Genomic DNA, 19948 nt, shown 5'->3' with positions numbered 1-19948 from the left:
TTGCCTACCAGAACTAGTTGACAAGACCTCATTGCTACAGACTCTGGACGCCTTTATTGTAAGCTGCAGAGAAACCAAGTTGTAGTTGAACTGGGAACTTCATTCTTTCTGGTGAGTTTTTACAGTTCCTGAAGGTGCTTCAGAGGCTGCTGTGGACAAAGAGGCACCAGTATTCTTATGCAGCTGTGAGTAAACCTTATGATCTACAATGCCAACCTTCTAGGCAAGATGTGCCCACTGGTGCAATAATGGTATGACTGTTATGTGGATAACCAACTCTTTTATTGACTATGTGGCCGCTTCCACAAGACAGATTCATATCTGACTGTAAACCCAGCCCAAAACCCATAACTGAGAAGGTCTCAGGCCCTAGGGATGAAGCTAAAATATTGTTGCTTAGCTAAATTGTCATGGTGCTGAGCTGCCTTATAAATATTTATGTTTACACCCATAGATAAATGCCACCCAAAGACTTAATCAGGAATGCTAAATTTAACCACATTGTCACAGAGACAAAAATTCATCACTTTCAAGTTCTCAGAGAGAACTCACAGATTCTTCGGACTATATCTCCATCTTCTCCTCTGCCCCAGTTAGAGAAGCATTGCTTTATTGTTGTTCCTCCAAAGTGTGCTGAAGGTTGTGAGGCCCTTTTCCTGCTCCCATTATGTGACATTTCCTGGGGAGACATGAACAAACATTTATTCATCCCAGATAGGGCACTAATAGCAGACCAAAGGAACGATTGTACCCAAGACTATCATAGCAAACAAGTGAGTTTACTGGTATTACATACAGGAACATGGGCAAGGGGCTCCTACAAGGAGGCAAGTCAAAAGCAGCTGCATCACTGAAATGTCACTCCAGCATGGGTAAAGACTTGTGGGAGCTATATCCCCATTGCTTCCTGCTGTCCTTCCAAGCGGCTCAGTCAGTGGGGACGCTCTTGCAAACAGCTTGGTTGCTGCTGCTTATATAACCTTGGGGAAGAGTGTGAATCTTGTACATTTCAGGAACTTCTTGTGAGCTGTTTATTTCTTTAATCCTTCAAACTTTATTGATTCTCTGAACTAAGGACTATTCCTCTTGGATGAATTCATCAACGAAGAGAAAATAGCCGTGCAACACATTACAACCTGTCCCAATGCCTAGAAGATGACACTGTGACATTCTGTCTCCAAGACTACACAAGAGGGCAGCTGCATGGGATGAAGGCTTTTTGTGAGGTCATTGTGTAACTGTGAAAGGTATGTCACATTGAGCATCAAGGATGGAGACAGGGACCAGAATTTGACCAGGCATGAACAAAGAGGCTTCTGAACTGGAGACACACCCTGATAGCCTCACTTCCCCATCTACCACCTATTAGTTTATGAAGAGTTGGGGTTTATATAAAGATTTGAACTCCTAAAACTACTAATAGGTGGAACTCATTCACTCCACAGCTACCCAAAACCCATTCTACTCTAGGTTCTGCACATGCAGCAGAACTGAAATAGGGATGAGGGCTCAGTCCCACACCATTTTTTTTAAGGAAATAAGCTGTGACCATGGTTTATAATGTGTCGTTAGTGATTGGTTGGCTGGTTTTGCAGATTCAAATCCCTGTGCTATTTGCTTAGCCATTCTATGTTGTAGTTTCCTAATATGTAAAAATGGAGAAAGTCATAGTACTTACCCTATGGAATTGATGTATAATTAAACTGAATGGCCTAATGCATTTTGACCAACTTCTGCTGTGTAATAAGCACTCGTTAGCTTAGCGAGCCACTCCTGGATGACAGAGTTGGGGAGAAGGGACCTATGTTCTTGGGGGCTTGTAAGACAAGAGTGTAAAGTGTTACTGATTTTGTGTGGACTTTGCTTTATGAACTTACTTTAGAAACGAATTCTTAGCAGTAACTTCACTCTATCACTATTGGCAATAGTATCACTAATGGTAGAAATTACTAATTTAGCACATATTTCTTAGGTCCTGTGAAATATATAGGAATATATCACACAGTTTAATCACATAATAATCAACACTAATAGGAATTCCATTTCAGATGTGGAAATTAAAATTGAGGGTATTAAAACAACTTGTCCAAAGTTAGAGTGAATACATGATTAGTGTGGGGGGGTAGACTCAGTTGTCATATATGTAAATGCTTAGTGATCTCTATGCTGTCCTTGGAGAAGGCACAGCTGAATGAAGGCAGCTGAAAACTTTCAAGAAATAACTGCAAGGCTTTGGGAAGGTGCTAGAAGAGGTGGCATTGCAGTTAAGCTTTTCACAAGCCTGTGCTCTCCCTGGGCTCTCCTTCCTGGTGGCAGGACTAGGTCTCACCATCATAGTTTTCCCTGCACAGCTGTGGTGCTCTGGGAATCTTTGCTGTTTTGCTTTGATTCAAGTGAATCTCTCAGATGGGACTATGCAACTGATGCTCTCTGTAGTGTGAGTTACACACCCTAAGGGTGTACCAATGTTTCTGAGGCTGGAGCCAGAGATAGTCTGCCTAGAACTATAAGGATGCTCAAAATAGGAAGGATGTGTACTACAGCAAATTTTCTCACTGTGGCCTCCTTTGCTTTCTGGGTCATTTACAGCTGGCTGCCTTGAATTCTTGAATGTTCCAAAAAGCTCCTGGCTGTTCTGTTTCTCTGAGTAATAGACTGAAGATGCAAAGCAAGAAAGCAGATTTCATTTTTGCAATGAAAACCCCACAGGTTCCCTCATATGTAATAGCTGGCTGTGTGCCAATGTGATACTGTCCCCACAACTACTGGGCCCTTCTGTCTCTGCTTGGATATATCCAAGGACAGGGAGATGGCTACAATGCATTTCATGTCTGGGAAGTCCCAAACCTCAGAACTGGTGCTCTTACTAAGCAAAGACTGCTTCACTGGATTCCCACCTGTCCTGCCTCCCTGACCCAAGCCACAACAGTCCTATCACTTCCTCTACCAAGCCCCTTATAGATGGACAGCCACTTCTGCCATAGTCACAGTTCCTGTAGGTGTTAGTGACTTCACCTGTTTTATATAAGTGGGTATGAACATGAGGGCCCATACTAAGCATGACACCCAAGGCATGGTTTTAGTAACATAGTTACCTGAATAGCACGTTGTGAAAGTGATCTTGTTCCTGTAGCCACTACCCACCTTTGACATGTTTCAATTTCAAATGGTGAATGCACACCCAGAATCATCAGTCCCAGGGTTCTGAGAACCAACAAGTGGGAAATTGCCAAGAGTTTAGAGAGAAGGGAAAGGACTAGATCAGAGAGGACAGATGAGCCTCTGATCCTGCCTAAGCCTCTGCATGGACAGATTGGAGGCACATGATGAGGTCCAGATAATGACAGTAGGCAGATATAAGAGCCCCAGGGAAAGGATGCTGGCCAGATGAATAGGAAACTTAGGTTTTTAATATGGACTAAATTGTGGACTCTTCATTCATATGAAGTTCTAGTCCTTGCTATTAGTGCTTTAGAGATAGAGTGTCAAGGTACTAAAAGTAACTGCGGGCCTAGACTGGGGATCTGACCCAATAGAGATGATGTCCTTAAAAGGAGGACCATGAGATCTCTTCCTTCCACTTCCCCTCTGTCTGTCTGTCTGTCTGTCTGTCTGTCTGTCTGTCTGTCTCTCTCCTTCTCCCTCTCTCCCTCTCTCCCTCTCTCCCTCTCTCCCTTCCTCCCTCCCTCCCTCCCTTCTTCTTCTCTCTCTCTCTCTCTCTCTCTCTCTCTCTCTCTCTCTCTCTCTCTCTTCTTTCTCTCTGTCTCTCTCTCTCTGTCTCTCTCCTACAGAGAAGCCATCTACTGACCAGAAGGAGGGTCTTTATAGCATCCAGAACTGTGCAAAGATACATTTGGTTGCATCAGCTCTCAGGTCTGTGGTCTTTCATTACAGCAGTGTAGGCTGACAAGCACGTATGAAGTGAACTGGTCCACTTGAAATGGCAACATCTGTCAGGCTTACAGATGTAATCAGGACAGGTGGCATGGAGCCTGGGTGTGCTGGGTGACACCCAAGCCTGATCCCTCATCCATGGATCATATAGAGATGAAATGCCAGTGGGACATCTGAAACCAGTGACAATCTCTTTACATTTTTATTGAAGTTTCTTATGTGTACGCCAAACTTGTCCCTCTCCCACAGTTGTTCCTACCTTGGTGGCTGCATTGTTTTTTGACTTCCAAGGTCTCTCCTCTTATTCCTAACCTGTGAGATGAACTCCCTGAAGGGGCCAACAAGGAAAACCAATGTTGATCTCACTGCCATCATTTTGGTGTTTTAATTTTTTTTTTATCTCATGTGCATGGGAATTTTGTTTCAAAGGCACCCAAGCAGCTGCATTGTTTTTTGACTTTGTCTCTCCTCTTATTCCTAACCTGTGAGATGAACTCCCTGAAGGGGCCACCAAGGGAAACCAATGTTGATCTCACTGCCATCATTTTGGTGTTTTAGATTTTTTTTTTTATCTCATGTGCATGGGAATTTTGTTTCAAAGGCACCCAAGCTGCCTGTTTACTTTGGAGACACACCTACATAGCATCTAAACACCTCTATCACACCTGAGCTCTGGACTTTTTTACCCCACTGTAGGAACCTGCAAACTATAGGGACTCAGCTTCCTCTTTGGCCTATTCATACCTAAAAGATCCCTGGCAACTCATGTAGCTTCAATAAGCCTCAGTATCATTAGCTGAAAAATAGGGTGATTCACCTACCAAGGCTTTGGAAAGACTAACTTTGCAGAGAAACACCAAATGAAATACCTTCTTGTACCTAGAAAGTAGTATTCCTCTTCTATAGTCAGTCATCAGTCAAAGGCACTGGTTTAGGGCCGGGGCACCGCCTCTGTGACTCACACTGCAGTGTTTCCTGGGAAACTTCCTGGAATGGGAGAGGGAAGGCAAGCACAGCAGTCCCCTTCATTTGAAGCAGAGTTTGCTGCCAGGATGGTGCCAGGCTGCTGCAGAGCTGGATGAGGCAGAGCCCGGAGGCTCCCTGAAAGGTGGGATTCGTGAGGTGTCTCTAGATTATTGTACCTGCAAGTAAGAGAAACAGGAAGAAGAAAGACATGACTGGGATCTTAGTTCCCAGAAGGGATTTCCCTCAAAACTTTTGTTTTTGTTTTTTTTTTTTGTTTGTTTTGTTTTGTTTTGTTTTGTTTTTTGTTTTTCGAGACAGGGTTTCTCTGTGGTTTTGGAGGCTGTCCTGGAATTAGCTCTTGTAGACCAGGCTGGTCTCAAACTCACAGAGATCCGCCTGCCTCTGCCTCCCGAGTGCTGGGATTAAAGGCATGTGCCACCAACGCCCGGAAAGACTCTTGGAAAGAGCTATGAATGCCATCTTCAGGAAGTTGGAGGATCTTTTGAAGGATTGTGTGAGATAGTGAGAAGGGTGGAGAGCGATGGTGGATGGCTGGGGATATTGTAATCACAGTGAAAATTCTGATGGGCTGGGCTAGGCAGGGAAGAAGAGAAGGTCAGGAACAGTTGAAGATAGACTCTCAGGTGATGTGGATGCCGGCCACATGAGTCCTTCCATGGAGGTGTGCAATACACCCATGACCATGAGATGAGAGTGTTCCCTTTCTATTGGTTCTGTTGTTTCTGGCAAACAGAGGTCATTTCTGGGCATGCAGGCGGTGCTGGATGCTGGGGAGGAGATGAGGGGAAAGGATAGCAGACCCAGATGAAGTGCCTGAGTTTGTAAATGCAGAGAAGCTGCACTGGTCAGCTTCCCATCACTATGACAAAATATCCAGCCAAGTTCACTAATAAAGAAAAAAGGTGTATTAGTTCAGTTTTGAGGTTCAAATCTAAGACTGGATATGCCTTTAGTTTGATGCTGATAAGAGTGGTGTATGACAGTAGTTAAAACACATAACCACTCACACCTCAATCCAGGAAGCAGAGACAGGAGACTGCCTCATGATATCCTCACAGTGACCCAAGTACTTCTTTCTCACTTCTTACATGTCCACAACACCTCCCCAAGCTACACTGGTATATGACCAAAACACCAGGTATTAGGAATGGCCTTCCCTGTTTGTACCTCTGTCCCCCCAAGTTTCCCCTAAGGGAAAAATGCTAAGTATGGGTTAGCATCTGGCCCCCAGCGGAAGGGTCTGCTGAAGGCAGAGTGATTATCTAGGACATCACTGCCAAGTCCACCTCAGGAAGTGGGCAGGAACATGGATACAAAGAGCTCAGCAATGGGCCACCACGTATGTGTGCTGTTCCAAATCACCATTTCCCTCTGTTGCCCCATAGGTTAGACACACCCATTTTTAGAATGTTCACATTGCATAAAGGGTCATGAGACCAAATGTTCATGGTCTGCCACCAAAGAGGCACACACATTCCAGGGTGCTCCCACCGAACAAACATGGTCCCGTGGGACTACTTTCATTGCACTTTATCTTTACTGGGGAGCCAGGGAGGCCCTTCCCAGGGAAGTTCCTAACTCAGATGGCAGGAAGGGCCAAATGAGCAGGTTCCTATGAGAATGCTTGTGTTGGCCACTTCATCCTTGTTGGGGAATCAGAAAGGACCTCCCCAGGGAAGTTTTACCCTGGGAGGGCCTCCTGCCATTTGTGAGTTCCCAGGACTCTCCCACAGACTGGGGCAGCCGTGGTGGTGGTGATTCTAGGTCAGCTTCCGCCTGTGCCCTCATCATCTGCCTCCCTGGGCACATTACTACCTCCAATGCCTCCTCCACCCAGGCCCTGGACTCCTCCCAACACATGGAGGGACAGGGCAGGTACATGGCCGCACTGGCTTCCAGGCTTGGCTGCCCTGGGAATGGTCTTAGGGGGGTGGGAAGCTCTCAGGATACTTTCCGAGGACTTGAATTTCATTGTGGAAAATCTCCCTAGGCTCCAACCGCTGACTCATCTGTTGAGGCTTGTCCAGGAAATCAGTTTCCAAGATTTCACAAACTCACATGCAGAAAAGCTATCAATATGTTCACATTTGTATCCATGTCAATCTCCTTCCCTTATTCTTTGATATAATGAGTTGTCTAATTATGGTGACATCTGTTGAAGAGGACTCTAGCTTCCCCCTCCCCATTCGGAGCCCATTGCAGGGCAGGGCTCTTTGGAGGCGGGGGAATCACATGCTACAGGGTTTGCTTGGAGAGGCAAAACCCCAACAGGAGTCAGCCACGGTTGCCACACAGTGTGTGTTACCCCCACCCCCCGGCCTCCAGCTACCTTGTATCACCTGCACTGCCTCATAGAGGATCAGATCTGCATAGCACGGGGGAAAAGGTATAGGCTCGTTGCCCAAGGTCTCCGTACTCTCAAGCCCAAGCTGTCTGGGAAATCAAGAGAGAAGAAGGAATACCATGTGCTGGCACATCCACTGTTTTCTTAATAGATAATCAACGTGTGTAATTGATTTTAACCTGGAAGTGAATTTTCAGTGGCACATGGCAAGGTTTCTGGTTCCTTTTTCTCTCCTATCAATGTTCCCTGAAGGCAGATTTGAAAGGCCAGTACTAACTCATTCATTCATTCCTTTATTCATGCATTTATTCAATGGATATTTGTTGAGCCTATATTGGGAATTGGGGTCCCGAGACAAAGAAGCACAATTTTGGGAACATGTAGCATCCAGTAACACAAATGATGGCCATACTAGGCAGATGGCGCCAAGAGCTGGAGAAGGTTCTTAGAGACACTGGGAAGACAGGCCCATATGGTCTAGATCTCCCATTTTGCCATAGCCTCGAGGCATCTCTGGAAGCCACAGAATCTTCACCTCTTAGTTGGATCTCAATATATTCGTCATGACACAGCCCCGTGTGTCAAACCACAGGTTCAGTAGGGGTAAGGGCTCCCCGCTGAACTTGGAGACTTTTTCCTTGGGCCTCTTTCTCTTTGTTCCCTTCCCGCGAGGATTCTGAGCAGTTCTGATTCAGGTTTTCCAGTGTCTTGGGTTTTTGTGGGAGGTGTGGCTGTGTTGTGCACTTTTGACTTGTGAGTTCAGAGTAAAACGAGGAAGCAGTGGACCCACCTCCAACTCAGCCTGCCCTGTGTTTGATAATATCTTCTCAGTGTCCTACAAAGGATTTTTTATTATTATTTATGATTTTTAATTTAAATTAGAACCAATCTTCTTTTACATGTCAGTCCCAGTTCCTTCTCCCTCCTCTCCTCCCCTGCCTTCCATAAACCCCCTATCCCATTCCCTTTCTGCTCCCCAGGGAGGGTGAGGCCTTCCATGGGGTATCTTCAAAGTCTGTCACATCATTTGGAGCAGGGCCTAGGCCCTCCCTTCTGTGTCTAGGCTGAAAGAGTATCCCTCTATATGGATTGGGCTCCCAAAGTCCATTCTTATACTAGGGATAAATACTGATCCACTGCCAGAGGCCCCATAGACTGCCAAGTCCTCCTAACTGACACGCACGTTCAGGGGTTCTGGGTTGGTCCTATGCTGGTTTCCCAGCTATCAGTCTGGGGTCCATGAGCTCCCCCAGGTCAGCTGTTTCTGTGGGTTTCTCTAGCCTGGACTTGACCCCTTTGCTCATCACTCCTCTCTCTCTGCAACTGGATTCCAGGAGTTCATCTCAGTGTTTAGCTATGGGTGTATGCTTCTGCTTCCATCAGCTACTGGATGAAGGTTCTAGGATGGCATATAAGGTGTTAGCCAATCTCATTAATTGAAAAATTCTTCACTCACTTTTCTAGGAAATTCCTCATTGTGCAGTTACCAAAAAACAACTCTTGGGGCTAGAGAGTTGGCTTGGTGGTTAAAAGCACTGGATGCTCATCTAGAAGCCTAGGGTTCTAGTCCCAGCACCCACAACTTATAACCATCTATAAATTCAGTCTCAGAGGATCTGACATCCTCTTCCTGACTTTGTGGGCATCGGACATGCACACAGTGTACAGATACACATTCAGGCAAAAACACCCATGTACACAGACACGAAAACAAATCTTAAGAATAAGTCTTGGGAATCTACTGATCTCAACAACAGAACTTTGTTACTATACAGGGTCTTCAAAATTGTTTGATTGAACTTATTTTGCAGGTGAGAAAATGAAGATAAAGGATCAGCTTTTGCAAACATATCCTGCAGGGACTGGCCCATATTCTTACTGACTCAAATCCTTAGGATCCTGTCCTTACCCACACACTTGGTCTTTCTCTATAAAAATCAAAATGTTCCTGTATATAGTTATTTTGAGGCTCTATGAGATGGCTTCATGGGTGAAGACTCTTGCTACATAAGCCTGGTGACCTGAGTTTGACCTCTGGAACCTGCATAAAGGTAGGGGGAAGGACTCAACTCTACAAAGTTGTCATCTGAACTCTACATGTGCACCATGGCATACATATCCTCACACAATCATGTTCACACACAATAACAATAAATAAATATTTTTCTCTCCATTTTTATTTAAATTAGAAACGAGATTATTTCACATGTCAATCCCAGTTTCCTCTGCCTCCCCTCCTCCCTTCCCCCGCCCCCAACTAACACCCTACCTATTCCATATCCTTTCTGCTCCCCAGGGAGGGTGAGGCCTTCCATAGGGGGTCTTCAGAGTATGCCATATCCTTTGGGATAGGGCCTACGCCCACCCCCTTGTGTCTAGGCTCAGGGAGTATCCCTCCTTGTGGGATGGGCTCCCAAAGTCCATCTACTGATCTACTACAAAAGCCCCCATAGATTTCCAAGGTCTCCTCACTGACACCCATGTTCATGGGGTCTGGATCAGTCCTATGCTGGTTTTCCAGCTATCAGTATGAGAACCAAGAGATCACCCTTGTTCAGGTCAGCTGTTTCTGTGGATTTCACCTGCCTGGTCTTGACCCCTTTGCTCATCACTCCTCCTTCTCTGCAACTGGATTTCTCTTCCATCTCTTGTATTCTGTTGGATATGCTTGCATCTGTAGTTATCCTGATCAGTTATCCAGCTTTTCTGTTTCCAGCATTCCCTCAGATTGTGTTTTCTTTATTGTCTCTATTTCAGTTTTCTGGTCTTGAACTGTCTGAATTGTTTCCTTCAGCTGTTTGATTGTATTTTCTTGGCTTTCCTTAAGAGATTTGTTGATTTCTAGTATTTTTTAAGATCATTCTCTTCTGCTTCATTTGAGTTGTGATGTTCAGGTCTTGTTGGTGTAGGTGGTTTTTCTGTTGTTGAATGTGTTCTTCCCATCGCTTCTTCTGGTGGGTGTAGAAGGAATCTTTTCCTCTCCTGGTGGGTATGGGACCAATGTTCCCTTCTGGTAGGTGCAAACAGATCCAATACTCAGATGTCTTTTCTCTTTCTAGTTCCGTGGATGGAGGCCGGACTGGTATGAGGCTTTGGTGGTCTCTGGAGTGCTGGATCCCGTGAACAGGATCTGCTGCCGTGAGCAGTCCCTCAGGTATCCCTGAGAAGGGCAGAGGAAGGCAGCTGGAAACAGGCCCAAGCCTCCCAAGTCCAGTGGATAAAGGCGAGACTGGTTCCGGGGCCTTGGCAGTCTCCGAGTGGGCTGGATCCCACCGAATTGGGGTCTACCACTATGAGCAGTCCCCCAGCCTCAGGTATCCCCAAGCAGGGCAGAGGAAGGTGAATAAATAATTTTTAAAGAGTATTACTTTTATTTCACTCTAAGGACACCATGGTCACTTGCATATCTACTGGGGGATCAGTTCCAAAAAATTCCACTGATACCAATATCTGAAGATACTTATGTCCCTTATACAAAATGATGTAGTGTTCATAACAGTAATACTTTTTAATCTTCCTCATACTTTAAACATTCTTTAGATTACTTGTGGTACATTACATAGTATAAATTCTATATAAATAGCTATTACCCTGTCTCTCCATGTTTAGATGCAACCAGTGTAGGTAATTGAATAGCACAGAACAACAGCAATATGATCTTTTAGTCCCTGGTGGATTTATTGTGAGTATGAACAACTGGAAGGTGAAAAGGAACAACTGTAGACCTATCTTTTCATTCCTTCCAGGAAAATTTATTGATTAAACTATGTGACTGCATCACACTATTTACTGTGGCAGGTGCTACAATTTTGAACTATAGTCCACAGGCATCAGAAATCTCAAATTTACTTGACTTAGAGAATATTAGCATAATGGCTCAAATTCAAGCAGCCTGGTGCTAATATAAGAGCCATTGTACCTGCAGAGAGATGAGCACTCTGTGCTAGAATGATTTTTTTTCAGGTGAAGATTCCAGGAAAGGCTTCATGGAGAACACTGGACCTAAGTAGGGTCAATTTGCGAGAGACCTAGAATACTGCCTCAGCTTGGTTGTCCTTGGTGTGAAGATCCCCACAGGCAGTAACCATACCAGGGTGATGTGACACCTTCCTTGTACTAAAGAGGAACATCCACAGAAGCAGCAGTCCGAGTAGCCCCTTATCCTTAAGACTCTGCTGTTCTTAACAGCTCCTCCATTTGTTTCATTGAAAGAGATGCAAGTAGCTACTTTCTACTTAAAACCCTCTTGGGGCTGCACAGCACCCTGGGAGCTCGGCACTCCTTGCATCCAGCATTTGCCTCTCTCCCTTTCCCATCCACATCCAGTTGCTCATTCAATCCTTTTATCAGCCTGACTGCAGATAGTTTTTATCACCATAACAACAGAAAACCTTTAGTGCTCTTCTCTTGCTGGGAGGGTACCAGTTTTCCAGACTGGGTTTCAGGGATGTTCATGGTCCAGACCTGTGTATCTTACTCATCTTTCACTAAAGAATTGTCCTTCTTTGTCCAACTTTACTGGACACAGGAGCACATGCTTCTCATACCAGCCCCACACCAAAATGAGAGTGCTATGTATAGATTAGTTTTGGTTTCTTCCTCAGTGTGGCAGTGTGGAGGAGGTGAGTCCTGAGAGGTGGTATCTAGAGCTGGGCAGTTACGCCATGAAGGGCATTGTCCTTGGAAAAGACTATCTGGTTTCTCAGAGCACATAGATTCTTGGATTGTATAGGATTGTGCCATTTCACGTGTTTGAGCTCTTCTGTGTATGGCTGCTTCCCTTTCCATTTTTTCTATCACATTGTGATATATATATATATATATATATAATATATATATATATATATATGTGTGTGTGTGTGTGTGTGTGTGTGTGTGTGTGTGTGTGTGTGTGTGTGTGTGTGTGTGTGTGTGTGTTTACATCCTTGCCAGGTCACTGGCACCATACACTTTCAACCCTCTAGCTACCAGATTTATGAGCCAAATATATACTCAACATCAGGCATTCCATATGTACCTTGAGCTGGTAGAAGAATTTGGAAGCTATGTCTGTGTTGTGCTGGTTTTGCAGGCATGCAGAAATGGAAGAATTATGGGGTCACAGAGGTTGGCACTAATGCACCAAAAAAGCAAGTGGCACCTGGCAGTGTAGCAGGGTGACATTCCCCTGTAAGAAAGCCCCAAGGGGCCGTGGCATGAAGCTGCACAGGTGAAACCCAAGTTACAGCAGAGACCTAAGATAGTGAAGGTGCCAGGCATGTGGAATGTTTGTGGAGAAAAGTTCTATCTCTATCTATTAGGACAGAGAGACATGCTTTTCTGTGATCCAAGTTGGTCCTTTCTCAGCTTCTGCAGTCTTGACAGCTCGTGCAGCCATGCCTTAGCCTCTGTGCACACTCACATCCAGTGCCAACAATGGGTCTTCAAGGCTCTGCTGTGAAAAGCCACAGCGGGCGCCTTTATTTCCACAGGGGTATCTGGAGTGTCATTCCTGGGCGTTTGCAGAGCTGGTGATTTTATTTCAACGTGTTTTTGTTGGCAGCAGCCAGGCGCATCCTCACACATCCAGCTCAATGTGTGATGTGCATCACCCAGTGAGTGCTCGGAGGAGAGGAGTAAACAGTAAGCCGAGCAAGTGGCTGTCATTTGTCTCAAAATGTCTCCATTCTGAGAATTGCAGACTGCAGATAAGAGCTGTCAATCAGTAGTCCTGAATATTGCTAAAACTGCCAAAGATTCTTTGCAAACTTTTCTTAAGGAAAAAAAATACAAACTCTTAGCCAGGTCTTTAAACTAAAAATCTCCCAAGAACTCATTCATCAACCAATTAATTCAATAACTATTTGATACCTGATGTGTATCAAAAATGGTGGGTAGGTATCATGAAGATTAGAAACCCTTTCTCTCCTGGCGCTTGTATCTCAGGAAGCTGACAACAGTAGTTGGCAGACTGTGCCCACAGGTCAACTCTACCTTGTGTTGTAGTAAATAAAGTTTTATTGAGACATAGCTGTATTTATTTATTTACACACTGTCTGGGGACATTTGTTCACTTCAGCAACAGAGTTCAGCAGTTGTGATAGAGACAGTATGGCCTGCAAAACCTAAAATATTTGCCATCTGGACCTTTGTAGAAAGTTTGCCAACCTGTGGCCTAGAAAAACAAGGTGATTATTCTGGTGTGAAGACAGAAATGAGGAAAGAGGTTCAATGACATGGCCTTAGAGGAGAGAGTTATCAAAGGAAGGAAGAGAGCAAGCCCTAGGAAACAAAGAACTGAGGAGAGGGTCTCAGACAGCAGACAGCAGGTGAGGGTTGGGGGCCTGAGAGTAGAAGAACTAGTTAGGAAGCTGTTGCTACAGTCCAGGTATGAGAAGGCTGGTACCCTGGACCAGGTATGTGGCCCTAAGGGAAGAGGTAGCCATTGAAGTTGCATTTTGAAAGCAGAGGCCATGGGATTCTCTGATGGGGCAGGCTTGGGGAGAAAGAAATGTTGAGATTTCAGTGCCTCAATTTTCCCCCAAACATGTGCCCAGTGAGAGTCACAGATGCATGAAATGCAGGGGCTCTTGGGAGCCTGGGACCCTGGGCACAGCCAGTAGGTATGGACCATGTAGACAGCTCAGGGTTCCTGGGCTCTTACTTCACAGGGAGGCTTGAATGACTCTGTTCCTCCTTCCTGCTGTGCTTTTCTCAGGACACAAACTGGGCCACCTCTATTTCCTGTAGGGAATATATTTGATGATGCACAGGCAGAGGAGTCTAAACTGTCGCATGGCGTCTGAATAATGAGGCTGAATCTAGAGATATGAATCAATCCATGACATAAGAGTTCTGTTGGCTACACTCTCTTTGGCTAACACATATTATCAAAACATATAATAGTAGTAATAATAGCAATTATGATCATCGTGGCCTACATTTTCTGGCACTATCTGGTTGGGTTGCAACATGTCTTCTTATGTATTTTCTCACTTGCTCCCGCTGAGCTCTTCAGGGGTGGATTCTCATCAGGCCCAGAGGATGGAAGTACTTGAGGGAATTCAATGAAACTGCACAGGGGACTCTCTATCCAGTGTGGTCAGGATTGGAAAGTAAAGCAAGCTTCAGTGCTGGCTGATTCAGCATGTGAAGGTTTCCTTTCAGTCTGTGTTCTTCCCTCCTCTCTGCCATCCTTGGGTTGGCTGTGGACAGGATAGCTGCAGGAGTGCCAGAGTCACTACCAGCTACAATTACAGCATGAAGAAAGGAGGATTTCTCTCATTGTGTCTAATTGGAGAGCTGATCCCAGCCCCATTCCTTGACACCAGGTGTGCTTCACATGTCCAGCATAATTTCTAAACCACCTCCTGGGGTGAGAACTGAGGTCATCCTTAGATCCTCCTAACCTGGGCCTGGCCTAGGAGAGGTCACCTGCACTTTAGCATATGGCGGGATGGGCTGTGTCCATGCTAACCTGCAATCCCAGAACTGAGATTGGAATCTGCTCTGCCCACTTCACCAAACATGTGACCTGCTCGCTGTAGCTTTCCTTTGTCTGATCACCAGAGATTTCACTATTATACAGTAATAGTAACAGAAATGACAGAATGTTAGGTGCAGCCCTTAAAATGTGCCTCAAAATGAGAACATATTTCTATGCATCATGTTTTACATTATATATATGCATGAATGCATATATATGTATATATATAATTTTTATTTGTCAATTTAAAAAAGAAATTATTGTACTGCCAGGTTAAATGTGATTTTTTAAAAAAACTAATAATGCTAGTTGTGCATTGGAACAGTAGAATACTGGCACATTTAAAAATATTATTCTATGCTAATTAATCTATTTAAGTTTCCTACTTCTTGGTAAAAAGTATATATTTTAGAAAATTATCCATCCCACCCAGGTTTTCAAGTTCACTAGTAATTTTTAATATTCTTTTTAACTTAAAATTTATAAACTTTTTCACTTATAAAAAGAGTTTGTTCTTTCCAAATGAGTAATCATGTCATACCTTCAAAATAAAAGCTGCTACACAATTTTCTCAGCTCCAGGTTGTCTCAAGTCGAGGCATGGGGACAGAGCTGTTTTGGAGCATGGAGGCCAGAATGTTTCTCTTCTCTGTGACAAACAATTCAAGCTCTAAGGAGGTAACAGACACTTGATAGTCACAGGCAGATGGCTGCTCCTGCTCCATCACAGATGAGGACCTGGAGGAGGAAGAGGCCAGAAGTTATGCAAAAGCCTACCTTCAGCATCTCTGAAGAAGAGATAGAGCCACACAGGATCATTCCCTAGACAACTGGGCTCTTTCTAGCTTGCCTGTATACCAGGGTTCCTTTTACTTCAAGATTCTGGGAGAGCATCCGCTATATTCTGCCGCTCTGGGTAGTCTCATTCTTGCTTCCCATTGTATCCCCAAGGGACAAAGACCCCTATTCTACCAGTGAAAGAGTCCCAGAAAAGTAAGCATCTTCCTTAGGGATCATAGATCCTTGTCATAGTATTAAGTAAATTGTCCTCCACAAGCCTATGTGTTTAAACACCTGGTTTAAACAGTGTTTATACAGCACTGTTTTGGGAGGTTCTGGAACCTTTGCTTCTTTTTTTTTTTTTTTCCCCTGAGACAGGGTTTCTCTGTAGAGCTTTGGAGCCTATTCTGGCACTCGCTCTGGAGACCAGGTTAGCCTTGAACTCACAGAGATCTGCCTGCCTCTGCCTCCCGAGTGCTGGGATTAAAGGCATGTGCCACCAACGCCCGGCTGGTTCCGTAACCTTTAAGAGATGAGGCTGGAAGAGATGTGTTACTGGCAGCAGGATGTATAGATCTTAACCCATTCGGGCCCAAATGCTCCCTGCTTCTTGGTTTGTCAAGATATGAGGAGTATGTGCACACCACACACTTCTGAAGCCATGAACTTTCTCATGCCTTCCTTGATATGCTATACTGTGCTCTCTCAAACATTATTTCCCAAACAAATCCTTCCTCCCTTAAGTTGGTTCTTGATAGGAATTGACTACTCACAGTGATGAGAAAAGTAATGTAGGAAATTGGTCTGAGAGTTGGAGTCATTGACATAATAAACCTGACTTATGGCTCTTAGTCTTTAGAAGCAGTTTGGGGGAGGAATGTGAAAGAGTTGGGAGCTGTGGGCCAGAGAACACTGTAATGCCATAAGTAGCGCTTAATGGAATATTTTCATGGGAATTTGGAAGATCAGAATGCCAAGTGAAATGCAGACTATGATGGCCAGGCTCAGGAGGTTTCAAGAGGAATGGCTCTATGTCAGTAACTGGACTAGAGGCCACTTGTGTTATGCTCTCACAGAGTCTGTTATTATTCTACATGTGCTCTGAAATTTCAAGAGAACCTGAATCCAAAAGTAACAGACTAAGTTGTTTGGTAAAGGGCATATCATGATAGCACAGCATTCAGGCTAACTGCTCACTGTTTTTAGCCCTGTTTATATGAGAAAGCATGGAACTGAACAATGAAAACAATTTGCAGATGATAGGGCAAGGGGCATAAATTAAAAAGCCAAGGGCAACGTGTCTATGGACAAAGCAGCAGTGACTGTTAATGAGTTTAGTGCGCACAAAGAGCAAGCACATGCTGCATTGGGACCACAGAAATGGTCCCTGGCACTCAAGAGCCTAGCCTAGCCATTCAAATGACAATACAAACTCACCCGAAAAACTTTTATTTAAAAAAGAGGGCCTGAGAAGAGTACCCAAATACAGAGCTTTACTAGTAGTGGAGTCTTGCTCCAACAGGGCCACCTAGGGAAATATTTTCTCCGTATTCCACCTGGGACCACCAAAGGCCACTGCAGCCGTGGCAAAAAGGAGACAGACTCCATCTGAAGCTTGCAGCAGAACCACTATGCAGTGTCCATTGCATGATTTTAGGAAGGTGAAGTTTAAGATGCAAGAGAAACCCCAGGATGTTGGAGATTCCAGAATGAGGACTGCAGAGGAAAACTGTAGGTATTGAGTGGAGCCAGCCCAAGGGAGCCCATGTGTTCGACAGGTAGCAGAGCGGTAGGTGAAACCCAGATGACGGCACATGAGTTCCAGATGCCAGACATGGAATTGCAGAACTTGGTATTTACTGAATTTTATCCCCCATTTAGAAATGGGAATGATGACTCTATGCCACTATATGTGGGACATAAATAATAATTTTTGCATTTTATGAGGATTTATAGTTGAGGGCTTGCCTTCCATTTCAGAAGACACTGGGTGTTGAAATTATAAAGGGTGCTGGCACTGTTAAGACTACGGGGGCTTCTGAGGTTGTATTGACTGGATTTTGCACTATGAGATGACCATTAGCCCACGGTGGCCAGAGGCAGAGCATTATGCCTTGAGTGTGAAATGCCTCACACAGCACATGTATTCAAACTCTTGGTATCCTGATGGTGATGCTATTTCAGCAGGCTGTAGAAGCTTCAGGAGGTCGGGTCTCACTAAAGGAAGTGGGTTGCTGGAGGATAGGCCTTATTAGCTATTGCCTTGCCCTGGTTCCTACCTGAGCCCATTGCTTCCTGGTCTATTGAGATGTGACACATTGTAGCTACATGATCTACAGTCATGAATGTCTCCATCCGTACGTCATGGACTGCACCCTCTCAAACCTCAAGTCCACATGAATCCCTCTTTCCTCACGTCTCTTCCTTCAGGTATTTGTTCACAGCAGCCAGAAAGGTAACTAATGCAATCCACACCCTCATTGTCAAAGTTATACGTCCCTTTTCATAGCAAAGGGGGCTTTGTGGATGCGATGACGTTAAGGACCTCAAATTGGGGAAGTTACCTTGGGTGATCTGGGTAGACTCGGTGCGATCCGAAGGGTCTTTTCAAGAGGGAGGTGGAAGGATCAGAGTCAGAGAGAGCTGTGACAGCAAGAGTCGCATAGTTCAGAAAGGAGCCCGGGCAAAAGAATGCGGGCAGATGATAATCTAAAGAGAGCGATGAGATGAGCTACATTGCACAATGCCAGTGTGCATTGAGCCTCCTCCATGCGAGGGTGTGTCCTATATGATCCATTTTGGACTTCTGACCCCAAACTGTAAGATAATAAATGTGTGTCGTTTAAAGCTACTTGGTGGCATCGTGTTACAGTGTAACTGAAAACTAATGCAGATCAGCAAGGAGCAGAGGGAGTTCTTGATACACCAGGCTTGTCTATCTTTGCTAGCTGCTCCATCACAGGAGGCTATCATGCTAGGACTGTCACTGCCCCCTCCCCCTGCAGCCTAATTTGCTGTTCGATAAAATGACAGCATTGTAATTAGATTGTCCAGCTGCAGACACACCTGTCCTGGGATAGCAATGGTCTGATGGAGACCCAAGCCATAGATAAGGCAGATATGACAGCTGGGTAGCAGAGAAGGAGAGATGGCAGAGGGAAAATGATAAAGGCAGGACTCAGTGTTTCTCGGGGGTGGCAGGTAAGGGAGGAAGGGCCTGACAATAAGGTCAGATCTGGCTTGAAAAGGAAAGTATCACTTACCAAGGCAACCCACCTGCAGGAAGAGCCAGGTTTGTGGTAAAGATCCTGCTGAGGGTGTTGCTCGTGGGGAACTGACCTGTAGGAAATGGGGGGGGGCACATCTAGATGATGGTCAGGCTTTGGGGGAACATCTGTGGAAAGGATGAAACACCCCAAGGGAAGTTGAGTGGGCTAAGGGAAAGAAGCCAGGATGAAACCCCAGAGGAGCATACAAGGATCCACCAAAGGCAGAGGATTCAGGGGAGGACACAGATCAATAGGCAGTCAGCAGGCAACCAGCACTCAGTGGCACCATGGAAACCCAGTAAAGGAGAGGGGTGGGGAGAGATGCCAGTGTGCATTGGCCAGCTCTGAAAGCTGACTGGGGCGTCAACAAGATGTGCCATTAGGTTTGGGAATTCAGAATCCATCGCTGACCTCTGGGAGAGCCGTTTCCATGGAGAGGCTGGGGGAAGCCAGATTGTACTGGGCTGTGGAAGTAAAGGGTAAGGATGCTCCGATGGCAAGCTACAGGGACATGTGTTTATTTCACTGGGGGATGCAATGAAACCACACCAAAGACATCCAGGAACCTTTCCAAATAACAGAGTCGAAGGAAAAGCAATCTTCTAACATAAATGACAAAACTCTCCAAAGCTTGGTACTAACACTTTGTGGTAATTGAAATGAAAGGTGGACAAAAGCCTTCAAAGACAGAGACAACATATGTTGCAGGGATTTGGGGATAAGCGTGCTTGCTACTGAGCTACCTAGTATCTATCCTCAGGGTCACAGCCCCTGGATAGAAACATTCAGGCCAGCTCAGGCAGCTTTGGTAGCCAGCATGAGTCCCAGGCCACATTCTGACCTTCTGTTTGGGGTGGGGTACAGAGTCCTCGACTCAAAATCTTTCTGAATCATTTAGGCTGAGGGCAGACACTCTAGTGTCCACACAAACAGAGGGACTACAAGCCCTATTGGATGGAGGCCATTCCCTGGCCTCTGTTCCCTGTCATTTCAGCACACAGCCTGGCTGCCAGCCTCTGGCAGCTGTGGGTATCTATAGGTGGAGTTCTCTGGCCCCTGGAGCCTGCTGCACCTGTGTGTAAGCAGATGGAGGTGCAGGTGACTTTATCCCACTGCCATTACTCCTGAAACAGCCAACAAAAACTGAGGGGGTGGGTGTGTTCATATCCAACTGACAGCCCTTGGACAAGCTCTACTGTTAGCCACAGTT

The sequence above is a fragment of the Cricetulus griseus genome, chromosome 2, assembly GCF_003668045.3.
Source record: "Cricetulus griseus strain 17A/GY chromosome 2, alternate assembly CriGri-PICRH-1.0, whole genome shotgun sequence".
Classification (NCBI taxonomy): domain Eukaryota; kingdom Metazoa; phylum Chordata; class Mammalia; order Rodentia; family Cricetidae; genus Cricetulus; species Cricetulus griseus.
The sequence above is the reverse complement of the archived record's forward strand: the minus strand, read 5'-3'. Positions refer to the sequence as shown.